The following is a 15,129-nucleotide window of genomic DNA, read 5'->3' on the forward strand; positions in this document are numbered from 1 at the left end:
GTAAAAACATGCTATTAAATTTGCAGTCTTTCAAGAATGATTAACACTGACTCAGTCCAAGTATTGAAATTCTGGAAGGACATTACAAAAGAAGTCACAGCTTTTCAAAAAACTTAGGTATTTCAAAACAATCATACTGTGCTTTGTTACTGAGATTGATCACAAATATACTCTGTAAAAACAATCTTTATATCAGTCCACACATGAAAAAATTAATGTTGAAACAACCCATTTTTCCTAATTAAAAAAAAATTAAATTATCTTAATTCACAAAGATTATGATATAGGAGGCTCCTTTTGATTGACAAAATACTGCAAAAAATATCACCTGCCATAAGTTAACAAATAATTATTGACCTATTCCCATGTCCCAGCTTCAATTCCAGTTTTTGGGAAACAGATTCAAATATATTTTCTGCTATTAAGGACCTTAGAGTCTATCTGGAGAATAAATAAGTGAAACTGGAAGAGTGTAATTTTTTCTGTGATAGTTGTGCTTAAGTTTGGGGTATGGGCATAAAGGGAACTGTCTACCTGGTACTGAAATTTTCAGAGTTGTTTTCCAGAGGCAGTGTCTCTGGAAGTAATTTCTAAACAATGAATAGGGATCACCCATGCTATATGAAAGAGAGAGGAAGGGGCTTTTCTTTTTTTGTTTGTTTGTTTGCTTTTTTTTGTTTTGTTTTGAATAGACTTGAAACAGTATGTGCCCTTTGCATTATTACAATGAGTTTCATAAACTTAGGGAAAATCCTACATGTAGGGGCGATATTGGAAATAAGGCTGGGGAGGTAAGCATTAATCAGATCATGAAATAACTTGTCTGCAAATCTGTTGTGCAAATGGTTATAAATGCTATAGAGAATCATTAAAGTATTATAAGCTCAATACCCTGTGGTCCTTCTGGATGGACCAGTTTCTCCAATGTGAACATGGAGAGTAGACCACCTTAAATGCTTGGGTCACACAGTAGAGAAAACACACCTGATAAAGCTAACTGAAAACTTTCTTGGAATAGTTTTCACCCTCTTTCTCTCTCACACACACACACATATACCAGTGATACTGGCCTGAGCCATTTATTTTTAAAATAAATAATGCAAACATATTATTTTCTTTCAATAAATATCAGAAATTTTGAAGATAATCAAAGATTTGCAAGAAATTAGTTTTTAGCCTTAAAACTGACATGTTTTTAATTTACAATAACTACTGTTCCCTCCTATTTAACCAAAGATGTTATAAATAAATTGATAAAATAGTAAAACAATTTTAAAATATTTGAAAACGCAAATATTTACACATGCTCAAATACAGAACACTGAGTAAGAACCAAGAGATCATGCAGAAACCGATCTGTTCTGGCCTTGAATCTACATATGTTCTTTCAGAAGGAATTAAACTTTCTTTTTAAATCCTGGACAAGATAACTCTACTTTCACAGTGTTTCATATGATTAGAATATGCCACCAAGCCTCAAGTTATTGAGTCACAACCTCCCAGGAAAATTGAGCCTGTCACATTCAACTTTTCCAAACCATCTAGTGATGTCTACCCAGTGAGAAACCTCAGACTGGCTAAGAAGACACCTCTGTGGCTGAATGAGTTAAAGATGCTTCATAAAGTGCTTACACTCTGTCTCTCACTGGAAAACCTGGCTCATTGCACATCCAGAATGCACAAAGCAATTTCAGTCTGCAGTCAACAGGCAGATGGACTGCCTTGAAGACAGAAGTCCCTTGTTTACAGACAAAACAAGTATAGAAATGCAGCCTAAGGCCAAATGCTCACAAACTGCTTGGGCAAGCTTTAGGGAGTTAAATCCCCAAACTAACCTGATGTCCCAAGAGGGCAGATTTTGGTCTTAGAATTTTTATAGGGTTCATGGTAATTGATTGTGTTCTATTGAAACAATTTATTTAGCATGAATTACGAAGGGCTTTAAAGAGATAGGCCATAAGGGAAAGAATTAACTTTGATATAACAAATAAGCATTAACATTCAACTGAAAATTATACTACATTTTAATGCTATATAGAAAATATTGGAAAGGCCCAAAGTAACTTGGTGCAAACAGTAAACCTTAACAATACAAATATTTCTGTTTATATTTTTCAATTATTTCCCCAAAATTATTTTCCATATTTTCCTAGAATAGGGATTTGTTTTCTTTTTATTTTAAATGATGTGGGGATAAAAATAACCCTCATTTGTATACATTTAAAATTATACACCTTATATCATTGAAATGAAACAAGGAATACAACAAAGTATAGTACCCTTGTTTCTTAGAATAGTATCTTACAAACAGGGATAAAATAATAACTGTCCTAGATGATAACTTGCATTTGAGAAAAATTCAAAATTTATCTTATTTCCTATATAAATCTTTGGGTATGTATATTATATTCTACAATGATATCTTCTCTTTCCCTTTTAATGTGTCTTTTCTAGAAAGTCAGGATCTCTTGAGTTTGGGGAAATGCAATCAACTCAGAATCATTCAACAGTACAGAACATTGCAATGTTTATGGAGTGAAAACACAGCCAGCTGGGAAGAGTTGGATCTCTAAAAAAAGTGATTTAACTTAGAAAACTTTTACAGTTTAGTCATTGGAGATAAAGACGTGTGTGTGTGTGTGGGGGGGTGGGTGTACTCATATGCGTGTATGTATATTTGCACATACACAAATATGATTGTTAAAAATGGCCTTCTATCCAAACTCTAAACTTGGCATAAATCCTTAAGCATTTATTTATTATGTAAACAGTAACTGGTAAAGTTTTTAAAATTCAAAGATACTGTTATTATAAGCTTTTCTCTTTTAGAAATTTGTCTCTATCCGAACCAAGTCTATGAAATTTGAGCCATTGTAAAAACAACTATTTGAAAGATATTTACTTTGAGTATCTTCTTTAAATTTCAACCCATGGCTAGTAAAGCAGTGAAGATAAGAATAATGCTGTCTTTAAAAAGAGGTGGAGATGGAGCTATATGTAATGAGGTGGATAGAACTACAGTCTGTCATACAGAGTGAAGTAAGTCAGAAAGAGAAAGACAAATATTGTATGCTAACTCACATATATGGAATCTAAAAATGGTACTGATGAACTCAGTGACAAGAACAAGGATGCAGATACAGAGAATGGACTGGAGAACTCGAGGTTTGGGAGGGGGCGGGTGGTGAAGGGGAAGCTGAGACGAAGCGAGAGAGTAGCACAGACATATATATACTACCAACTGTAAAATAGATAGTCAGTGGGAAGTTGTTGTATAACAAAGGGAGTCCAACTCGAGGATGGAAGATGCCTTAGAGGACTGGGGTGGGGAGGGTGGGGGGGACTCGAGGTGGGGGGAGTCAAGGAAGGGAGGGAATATGGGGATATGTGTATAAAAACAGATGATTGAACTTGGTGTACCCCCAAAAAAATAATAAATAAATAAAAAATAGAGGTGGAAACTCTTCCAGTCTCATTGAGGAAAATAATCTTTTGTATAGAGAAATTCTAACTGAACCAGCATTTATGGAGAACCTACAGTGCAAGCAATTCTGCTTGACAGTGTGGGGATCCAAGGAGAAATGAAACAGCATCTCCAGGAGGAGTGATTCTTAACTTTCTCTGCACATCACAGTCATCTGGGGAGTCTTTCAAAATCCCAACATTTAGGTCGTAAGTGAATCCAATTAAATCAGAATTTCAGGGGTGAAAGTCAGGAATCAGCTCTCCCGAGTGATTGATGTGCAGCTCTCCTAGAAAAGTAGTGTGCTGGAGGGATTCTTCTCAAATTTTAATGGTCTTTTATATCACTTGGGAATCTTGATAAAATGCGTATTCTGACTGAGTAGGTCTGAGGGTTGCCTGGGAGTTACATTTTAACACCTTCCCGGAACCAAATTAGGGCAATATGGCTTTCTGCTATTTCTGCTGGTGACTTTTCTTGTGTGAAATTATTGATTTTTAATTTTGAAATCTTCATTTCATTTAGCAATTTATTTGTGGAAGTTATTTGATAAAATAATGAAGGAATCCTACAGAGATGATGCATCAATATATTTCAACTACCGGGTACCTAGTATGCAGCGTGTCTAGAATCATTTAACATTTACTTGGTTCCTTTTGGCTTCTTGTATCATCCAAACTGTGAATGTCAGCTTCAAATCAATGTGTAGACTTGCTCGAGGATACAGTTGCTCACAGATTTCCCTTATTTTTCACTCTGTTTTCCAAGAAAAGTTTATCGCATCACTTGCAGTTCTGAGTGTTTGGACAGTAGTACACACATAATAATTTCTGTAGCCAAGATGCCAGCTAACAAACACTTCTAATACTTTTTCCTGAGCACATAATCTAGATATATTTTCCCCCATCTTAAATTTAAGTGTGGCTGTGTGGCTGAATTTGCATAAATAAAATGTTAATAAAAGTGACATGAAAATTTCTACACACAGTCTTCCATGCTTTTACTTGTTTATGAACATTTTCAGTGTCCCTGAGTAACTGTATGAAGAACATACATCTTCCACCACCATCACTCACCACTAACCTGCTCATATGAGGAAAAACCTTGGAGTTTATGAGCTATTATACATTATGAAACTCAGTATGATATTCAACTCCAAATCTTTATTGGTCCTGAGGTATAATTTTTGTCACTTAGATACCAGGAATCTCTTTAAACCTTATGGGTTGAATAATACACACCCCAAAAGATGTGTTGAAGTCCTAACTTCTGGCACCTGTGAACCTAGCCTTATTTGGAAATAGAGTCATTACATTGTAATCAAGTGAAAATGAGGTCATTAGAGGGGACTCTAATCCAAATTGAGTGGTGTCCTTATATAAAGAGAAGAGACACAGACACAGCAAAGCACAGAGGGGATGTGATATGAATAGAAACAAGATGAAAGCCATATAATGACAGAAGCAGGTATTGGAGTGATGCAGCTGTAAGGCAAGAAACTCCAAGGATGGCAGGCCACTACCAGAGCAAGGAAGAAGTAAGGAAGGAGTCTATCCAGGGTCTCAGAGGGAGCTGGGCCCTGCTGACACCTTAACTTCAGACATCTAGCTTCCAGGACTATGAGAAAATACCTATCTGTTAAGTCACCCAATTTGGGATACTTTGTTTAGGCAGCCCTAGTGAGCTAACACAAGCTGAAACATAATTTTGCATGTCTGAAAATGCCTTGAGGGGCTCAGCAAGTTCAGTGATCAAGTTTTCTTCTCCAGAATTCTGATTTCTTTTCTCTTTTGGCGAAATGATTCCTTCCTAAATCTTCTATTTGCAAATAGATTTACAAATATATATATATGTGTGTGTATGTATGTGTGTATATATATATATATATATATATATAGCCAGCCATCTTTCCTCCTGATGAAAAATGAGAACTAAAACCATCTATATCTACTAATTTTTTAGTCTATACGAACAGGGCTTTTCTATTTCCGTGTCTGTATCATTGCATATATACAATTTCAGGCTGTTGCCAATAACTTAATTGTTTAGTCCCGAAACTTCCAGAGAACGCCATTTGAACAAATAGAATTATTCAGTACTTCAATTGATAACATGAAATGGCAGTTTTACTTCCCCAAACTGTCAACCCCCTCACCTCTTTAACTGGGGGACATTCTTTCTGCATCTGTCAAACTACTGACCTACTAACTTAAAAAGAAGAGATCTGTTGTACAAATAGCATTGACAGTGCTCTTCTGAAGGTATCCTGACATCTTTATCCATGATGAGTCAAAGCTAATTTTGAAATGAGCTTACCTTACTCTTGTACCTAAAATAAGTCAAAATTAAAGATACCAGGTTGACCTGGGGCTTCTTGAGGGCAAAACATTCTGTGGACACAGGAAGGAGTATGAGGCCTGGACACATTTAGCTTCAATTGTTTCATCAAAAATTCTACCCAAACCTGCAAAATAACCTCTTAAGCTGGGAGATATAGAAAGGGAGAGAAACTGATAGTGGAAAGCATATTAGATAACAGACTCATACCTCGCACCAGTCCTTGTAACACTCCTATCCTGAGTCAAAAAAAACCCAAAGTGTTATTTCTCACATTCTCAACCAGAACTTGTAGAAAAGATTTCAGATCGCCCTCTAATTCTTTTATCCAACATGCGGAGGACCTGCCGTAGTATTCTACAAATGAATTCAGCTCTGAAATGGATTCCCTCTATCTCATATTTACAATTTCAGCTCAGAAAAAGCAAAAGGTTTCTAAAGATAAGTGAAAATTTTGTCATAATCTAGGACATGATTATAGAGCAGTGTACTGCCATCCTGGTGGCAATCACTTACCTGTAACGACAGCAAAGGGGCTGAGAGAGGAGAGAAGAAGGAGAGAATGAGCCACCTCAGTCTCTCTGAAACACTGCTGTTCTCTTTTCTAAGTAAATCGAGATGTGTTTTCTTTTTTTTTCCAGAAGAAAGAGAGACAATGGGAAAATGTATTTGCATATTCAGACCAGTTATAATAGTTCATCATTAATTTAGTATAGACCTGCAATATATCAGAACAACTGAATATAAAGTGAAATAAGTTTGAACTCATCAAGTTTTGGGATATAGTGTAATTTTTTTCAAAAATATACCTTTCCATGATCTCTAAATCAGAACCTATCTTATTATGGGAAATTTTTATCACTATCTTATGGGCTGAATTATTTCCCCCACCCCCAATTCATATGTTGAAGCCCTAACCCTCATCACCTCAGGATGTGACTGCATTTGGTCATAGGGCCTTTAAAGAGAATTATGTTAAAATGAGGCTGTTAGGGTGGCCCCTAATCCAGTCTGACTTGGGTACCCTTTTAAATGGAAATTGGAACACATAAAAAGAACATCAGGGATGCATGAACATGGAGGAAAGGCTATGTGAGGACACTGAGAAAGTGGCTATCTGAAAACCAAGGAGAGAGGCTTCAAAGAAATCAAACCTGGCAACACCTTGATCTTAGAGTCCAGAACAGGAAAAAAAAAATTTTTTGTTGTTTAAGCCACCCAGTTTGTGATATTATTGCAGCCTTAGCAAACAAATACACACAGTTTACCACTAACTGACTGTATTTATGAACAGCATCATTTAGTGTTTGATTTTATCACCATTAATTATGATAGTCCTGATTTGGCTTGTTGCAAGAAACCATAGGTTTATTTTTTAAATGCTAATTTGCCTTTATATTTAATAATGTATTTTAAATGTGATTTAACATTAGTACAGTATTTTACATTACCATACAATATTCCACACTATGAAGATAGCATTCTGTATTTAATCAACTCTACCAAGATAGACATTTAAGCTGCTGCCAGTCTTCTGCTATTATGGTGTCATGAACTACTCTGTATATATACCTTTGCTCAAATGTGTCAGTATCCCTGAAGATCGTTTAGTTGTTAGAGTTATTTGGGTCAATGGACAGCTTTTCAGTTTTGACAAATATTGCAAATTGCATGACAGCTGAGAATTTACAGTCTCATATACCTTTCACTAAAGTTCTGTTTCCCAAACTCTCCAAATTGTGATTGTCAAGTAATTGTTTTATTTATCAATCTGACAGATGAGAAATGGGTTGCATATAATTCATAGCGAGATTGATTTCATTTTTACTTGCCATTTATATTTTGTGTACTACCAGTTTGTGTTCTTTGTTCATTTGTCTATTGAGTTGATGTTCTTTTTCTCATTGATTATATGAATTTTTCATATTTTAAAGAAAGTAGTTTTTTTCCTTTGCTTGCAAGTATTTTTTCCCCAGTGAAGTATTATTTTTTATATTGGTTGCAAGTATTTCTTCTCCAGCTGGTCATTTTAAATTGCCCTTAAGTTTAGTTGAAAAAAAAAGCAAAGAAAATTAAAAACATAAACACTACATTTCACAAGAAATCAGTTGCATATTATCAATTACATATTTAAGTTAAAAGGGAAGAAAATTAATATTAAACCACACGGTATCTTAAGGGCATTGATAGGATTTTTCTACTTTTAAAGAATATAGCACAATTATATTGTGATGAAAAACAAACAGTCTTCACTGGAGAAAAAAAGGATTATCAAAAAATTAGTTCACTGAACGGAACTAAATTTTTTTTTTCACATTACTGTCCAGTGGTAGCTTTTATGATCAATATAAGGAATCAAAAAATTAAAAATATTAAGTATTTTCTCTGCATATCAGAGTTGTCAGATGATAAATTTTGAAAACCTCATTGTACATTTTTATTATTATTGTTCATTTTTCTACCTCCCACAATGAAAAAATACTCTATCTGTAATTTAGGGTCTTTGTCTAATTCACTAATATATTGCCAGCACCTGGATAGTGTCTGGGATAAATTAGGTACAAAATTATCATTGTTACATAAGGAATTGATATTTATTGAACTTTTTATGCTCCTCTTTTTTTTTTTTAAGAACTTTTATTGAGATACAGTTAACAGACAATAAATAGCATATATTTAGAGTGTACATTTTGGTATCCCAATCTCCCAATTCATTCCCCCCCAACCCTCCCCACTTTCCCCACTTGGTGTCCATGTGTTTGTTCTCTACATCTGTGTCTCTATTTCTGCCTTGCATTTCCTCTTTCATAGTTGGTAGCATTTGCCTTATGTATTGAGGGGCTCCTATATTGGGTGCATATATATTTACAATTGTTATCTCCTCTTTTTGGATTGATCCCTTGATCTTTATGTAATGTCATTTCTTGTCTCTTGTAACATTTTTTATTTTAAAGTCAATTTTATCTGAGTATTGCTACTCCAGCTTTCTTTTGATTTCCATTTGCATGGAATATCTTTTTCCATTCCCTCACCCTCAGTCTGTATATGTCCATAGGTCTGAAGTGGGTCTTTTGTAGACAGAATACATATGGGTCTTGTTTTTGTATCCATTCAGCCAGTCTGTGTCTTCTGGTTGGTGCATTTAGTCCATTTACATTCAAGGTAATTATTGATATGTATGTTCCTGTTACTATTTTCTTAGTTGTTTTATTTTTGTTTTTGTAGGTCCTTTTCTCTCTTATGTTTCCCGCTTAGAGAAGTTCCTTTAGCATTTGTTGTAGGGCTGGTTTGGTGGTGCGGAATTCTCTTAGCTGTTGCTTGTCTGTAAAGCTTTTGATATCTCTGTGGAATCTGAATGAGATCCTTGCTGGGAAGAGTATTCTTGGTTGTAGGTTCTTCCCTTTCATCACTTGAAATATATCATACCACTCCCTTCTGGCTTGCAGAGTTTCTGCTGGGAAATCAGCTGTTACCCTTATGGGAGTTCCCTTGTATGTTATTTGTTGTTTTTCCCTTGTTGCTTTTAATAATATTTCTCTGTCTTTAATTTTTGTCAGTTTGACTACTATATGTCTTGGTGTATTTCTCCTTGGGTTTATCCTGCCTGGGACTCTCTGTGCTTCCTGGATTTGGGTAGCTATTTCCTTTCCCATGTTAGGGAAGTTTTCAACTATAATCTCTTCCAATATTCTCCCGGATCCTTTCTCTCTCTTGTCTCCTTCTGGGACCCCTATAATGCGAATGTTGGTGCATTTAACATTGTCCCAAAGGTCTCTTAGGCTGTCTTCATTTCTTTTCATTCTTTATTCTTTATTCTTTTCTGCATCGGTGATTATCACCATTCTGTCTTCCAGGTCACTTATTGGCCCTTCTGCTTCAGTTAATCTGCTATTGGTTCCTTCTAGTGTATTTTTCATTTCAGTTTTTGTGTTGTATATCTCTGTTTGCTCTTTAATCCTTCTAGGTCTTTGGTAAACTTTTTGATCTTTGCATCCAGTCTTTTTTCAAAGTTCTGGATCATCTTCACCATCATTATTCTGAATTCTTTTTCTGGAAGGGTGCCTATCTCCTCTTCATTTAGTTGTTTTTCTGGGGTTTTATCCTCTTCCTTCATCTGGTACAAAGTCCTCTGCTTTTTCATTTTCTCTATCTTTCTGTGGCTGTGGTTTTCAGTTCCACAAGAAAAAATACTTCTGACACTACTTGATACTGCTGTCTGCCCTCTTGTCTGCTCCTCTTGTGAATAACCTTCTTCCAATAGTTTAAATAAGTATATGAATACAAAAGTACAAAGGGCAGGCACAAATGGAATTATACTACTGTGAGGTTTGCATCAAAATAGTTGTCTCTTCACTGGAAAATCACATTTTTTAAAACATATGGACCTTAAAAATCAGCAAGAAAAAGGAAGACAATATTTCCTGAAAACACAGTCATACAAAACAAATGTATTTACTAAACACAAAAATGGAATTCACTTAAGCACACATATGCTTAAAATTAGTTTCATTTTGACAAAATAAATACTAATGGAAATAAAAATCCACAGATAATTTCTGCATTTACTCTCCCAAGAGCTACCTATAGAACAAAGAAAACTTTAAGCACTGGGAAAACAGAAAAAGAATAACACATGGTGTTTTTTGCTATTTTTAAAATCTCAAGCAGCTCAGAATCTGCACACTGAGCAATAGATATGAATAAACACTTACAGTACAGCAAAGATAATTTTCATTCACTGATTGCTTAACAAGTGCTGTGTATAACTCAAAGCATGTATATGTATTTCCTTATTTAATCATTAATATGCTGTGGTGTGTTATTGTTACACTCACTTGTATAGATAGAAAAACTCAACAGCTGAGAGCCAAGTGATTTGCTGAAGTTTTGAAATTTTACACCAGGTACTCAAACCTTGGCTCTCAGACTTCAATGCCCCTCATCTGAAATACTACCCCAGAAAAGCAAAGTAAAAGCTTAAAATATACCAGGAGATGGAGGGAGTATTAGATGCAGTGGAATAATGTTACATCGCTGACTTCTCCTTAGAATCAATAAAGATTAGAAGATAATAGAATCACATGTTTAGAGTTCTGAAATTAAAACATTTATCAGTCCAAAATTATCTATCTAGTGGGAAAAATTATTTAAAATGAAGCTAAAACAAAAACATTTTAAGAGAGAAATGCCTTAGAGAATTTGTGTCCAGCTGAAATGAACTGTAAGAAATGGTCACCAAAGTTCTTCAGAATAAAGAACATACCAAATAGAAATCTAAATCTGCAGGAAGAAAGAAGAGTACCTGGAAAGTTAAAATTGAGGATAACTATAAATTACCTTTAATATCTTTTATGAGTTGGTGTATGTATGTGTGTTTGGATATATAAAAATTCTTTAAAATATTATTGACTGAAGCAAAAATGATACAAATATATTCTGGGGGTTATACCATGCAGAGAAGTAAAGTATATGAATACAAAAGTACAAAGGGCAGGCACAAATGGAATTACACTACTGTGAGGTTTGCAAATTGTTGTTGAAGTACTATAATATATGATGATTCAATATGATAAATATTTGTCCAATAGAACTTTCTGTGATGATGAAATATTCTGTTAATCTGTGCTTGCCAATGCTGTAACCACTAGCTACATGTGGTTAGTAAGCATCTAAAGGTGGTTAGTACAGCTGCATAACTGAGTTTTCAATGATATTTAATTTTATTTAAATTTTGATTTAAATGACCACATGTGGCTCGTGGCTATCTATTGGACAGTACAGCTCTGGAGTAGTTACTAAATAAAGAAACCAAAGAATCATAGTCCAAGTGTTAATAGAGCAGATAAAAGGATATAATAAAGGATACTTAATTATTCCAAAAGATAGGGGAGGGATAAGAAGGAAAGGGAACAAAGAATTGCTATAACCAAAATTGAACAGTTATAAAGATGTTAAACTTAAACACATCAATAATTTGATCATGTAAATAAATTGAATACTGCAATTAAAAGACAAACACTTTTAGACTAAAGAAGAAAGCAAGACTCCAAGTGTGGAAAAATAAAGCATAGAAACACAAATTTTAAATATACATACACAAATTTTAAATATAACGCACAAAGAAATTGCAAAATAAATATCAGAAGAGTACATACCAAGCATAAAAAAGCTGGTATGGCTGTATTTAATAAGAAAAAGTATCCTTTAAAAGCTCACTAGTAATAAAGTAGAGCATTTCCTCATGATAAAAATGTCAATTCATCAATAAGATAACAGAACTAAATTAACATGTACCTAATGGCAAAGATTCAAATACACAAATCAAAAAATGACAAATCCACAACCATCATCAGAGATTTAAACCCTCCACTCTCAATAATTAATAGGTAAGTAGACAAATAATTAGTAAGAAGAAAGGAGTTAATTGACTTAGTTGACACTGATAGAATACTACATCCAAAAACTGCAGTCACTTTTCTTTCAATAAACATTGAAGACTCACTCTCACAGATGACAAGCTGAGCCATACATTGTCTCCATAAATTTCAAAAGATTGTTGTTATTCAAAGTTTGTGTTCTGAATACAATAGAATTAAAATAGATGTCAATAACTATAAGATATATAGAAAGTTGTCAAGCATTTGGCAATGTAGCCATATATTTCTACATAAAATATGGGTCAAAAATTGACTCCATGAGACTATGGAAAAGATTTCAAACTGAACATATGAAGGAAAAAGATAAAATATTATCATGAAAGATATCAGAAGAAAATTTTAAAGGTAAATTAAATCCCCCCAAAGATGTGATTATTTCTATTATATAGCTTTTTTTTTTTAATTATCAGGGCAGTGAAATATTACAATGCATTGAAAGAAAAATGAAAATATGAAAAAAGAGCTAGGAAGTATAAATTAATTTTTCAAAGACTATTTTAAGATTATGTGTGAATGGCTAGAATAGACATAGTATAATAACTCAAGGAAGAACTATGTTTGACATATGTAACATTTTTAGAATTTAAGATCTCTGCATGATTTTGTATGTTTGTATATAGGGATAAAAACCTATTGGAGAATGATTGATTGGCTGTACAAATCTTGTAATGGTAAAGATTGTTTAAATGAATGATTCCAAAATGTGAATTTGTTTAGAATGAAGACCATGTGTAGAAGAGTTAGCTTACCTAGGGTTTAAATAATGTTTGGCTTTATGATAGCAGAGAATATAAAGACAGATAAGAATAAGCATACATTTAGAAGTAGAAGAAGTTGGAGAGGTTTGATCCTAGTTTCTGAAGACAAGAGATATATGGTCATCATCAGAGATATTTTGAGCAGGGGATGAAGGAGAAAAACTTAATATAATAAGAGGGATTCAGATTTAACAACATCACTGCGAGATGGGGGCAACAGCTGTTTAAAATCATGTAATGGGGGTTATATAGACAGAGTGAATCCTCTGGTTGGAGGACAAAGCTAAGATTATCCTATAGAAATTCTGCCATTTAGTCAACCTCCCAAAATTAAGGAAAATGTACATAAAAGTATCATATAAACAATTTTGTTTTTTATCTTCTAATGAAGTATCAGTCTTCATTACAAATATTATAAAATGGACACTTTCACCACATATTTATTTCCTACCCCCTCATCACTGTATTTTACAAAAGTGGCCTTTTAGGTCCTTTAAGATGATCTCGTCTAAGGCGGATTTTGTTTTAGTCCAAAGAACATTGGCATAAATGTGGGTCTTGCTGGTTTATTTATATATCGATAGATACACACACACATATATGTTTTTAGTTTTCAATGTTTAGCTATTATGATACTTAACATAAAATTCCAATTTTCAGCTTTTCTCAACAAATTCTGAAGGCCTGCAAACATGATCTCTAAAATACTCTTAATTTTCATAGGAGCAATTGTTTGGACAAAAGCAGGCAGCCTTTAGATGAGCTTGTGTTCTACCACTTAATGCAGTTATTACTGCCTACTTGTCTGCATAAGTTTCAGTTACTTCTCACAGCTCTTGAAGTATTGTTTGTACCATTATAAATTTAGGAAAGAGGAAACTGTGTCTTGATGTATAGGACATGTGTAAGATAAGACAATTTTTATTAACAGGCAAAAAAGGTCTGTATAAATATTAATGTACACACATATATATATACATACATACATATATATGTGTATTCATACACATGTTATATATATACACACACACTACTTTAGTCAATAAGTCCCTTCATTCATTCATGTTATTTGCATGGTGCCATGTTACATTTTTTCCTTTAAATCTATGTTTGGACAAAATATATATAAGCTTGTACAGAGATAAAAGTAAGTTTGTCAGAGACAACAATCAATAAGATGATGGTTATTTATCTTTTCTGTCTTCTGTGGACACTGGAATGTTACCTGCTATAGTCAGGCTACATTCTTCCCACTTATAAGATCAAAGCATATATAGAAGGACTTGAATTTAGAACATTAATATGGCAATAATCTGATTAAGAAGCCGTAAACCAAATACTTTTATAGCTTGCATCCAAATCTGTGTTGCTAATTAATGCTCATTCCTCAGATGTAATATAATTGGAATTTGTGAGGGATGAAGCCCTAAGATATTTTTTTTAGACTTGAAATCTTTACCTACTTCCATGTGTTAAAAAAAAAGTCCCTGAGCATATAATATCCTCAAATAAATAGTAGTAATAGTACTAGTAGTAGTACTACTAGTAGTAGTACTAGTAGTACTATTTAGTACTACTACTACTAAATATCTAACATTCAGGAAATGTTTGTGTGACTAGAGATGTTCAAAGGTTTTCTATACAGTAAACCACTGAACATTCAAAAAATCCTTTGAACTAATTACAATTGATCTGTATTTCAAGTAAAAGAAAATGGAGGGCTTCCTAGGTGGCGCAGTGGTTGAAAATCTGCCTGTCAATGCAGGGGACACGGGTTCGATCCCTGCTCCAGTAAGATCCCACATGCCACGGAGCAACTAAACCCGTGTGCCACAACTATTGAGCCTGTGCTTTAGAGCCCATGAGTCACAACTATTGAGCCCATGTGCTGCAACTACTGAAGCCCATGCCCCTAGAGCCTGTGCTCTGCAACAAGAGAAGCCACGGCAATGAGGAGCCTGCGCACCACAACGAAGAGTAGCCCCCACTCACTGCAACTAAAAGGAAAGCCTGCGCACAGCAAAAAAGACCCAACATAGCCAATAAAATAAATAAATAAATAAATAAATAAATAAATAAATAAATAAATAAATAAGAAAATGGAGAATAAATAGGTTAAATACTCATGTCAAAC

The sequence above is a fragment of the Hippopotamus amphibius genome, chromosome 10 (genome assembly GCF_030028045.1).
Source record: "Hippopotamus amphibius kiboko isolate mHipAmp2 chromosome 10, mHipAmp2.hap2, whole genome shotgun sequence".
Lineage (NCBI taxonomy): Eukaryota > Metazoa > Chordata > Mammalia > Artiodactyla > Hippopotamidae > Hippopotamus > Hippopotamus amphibius.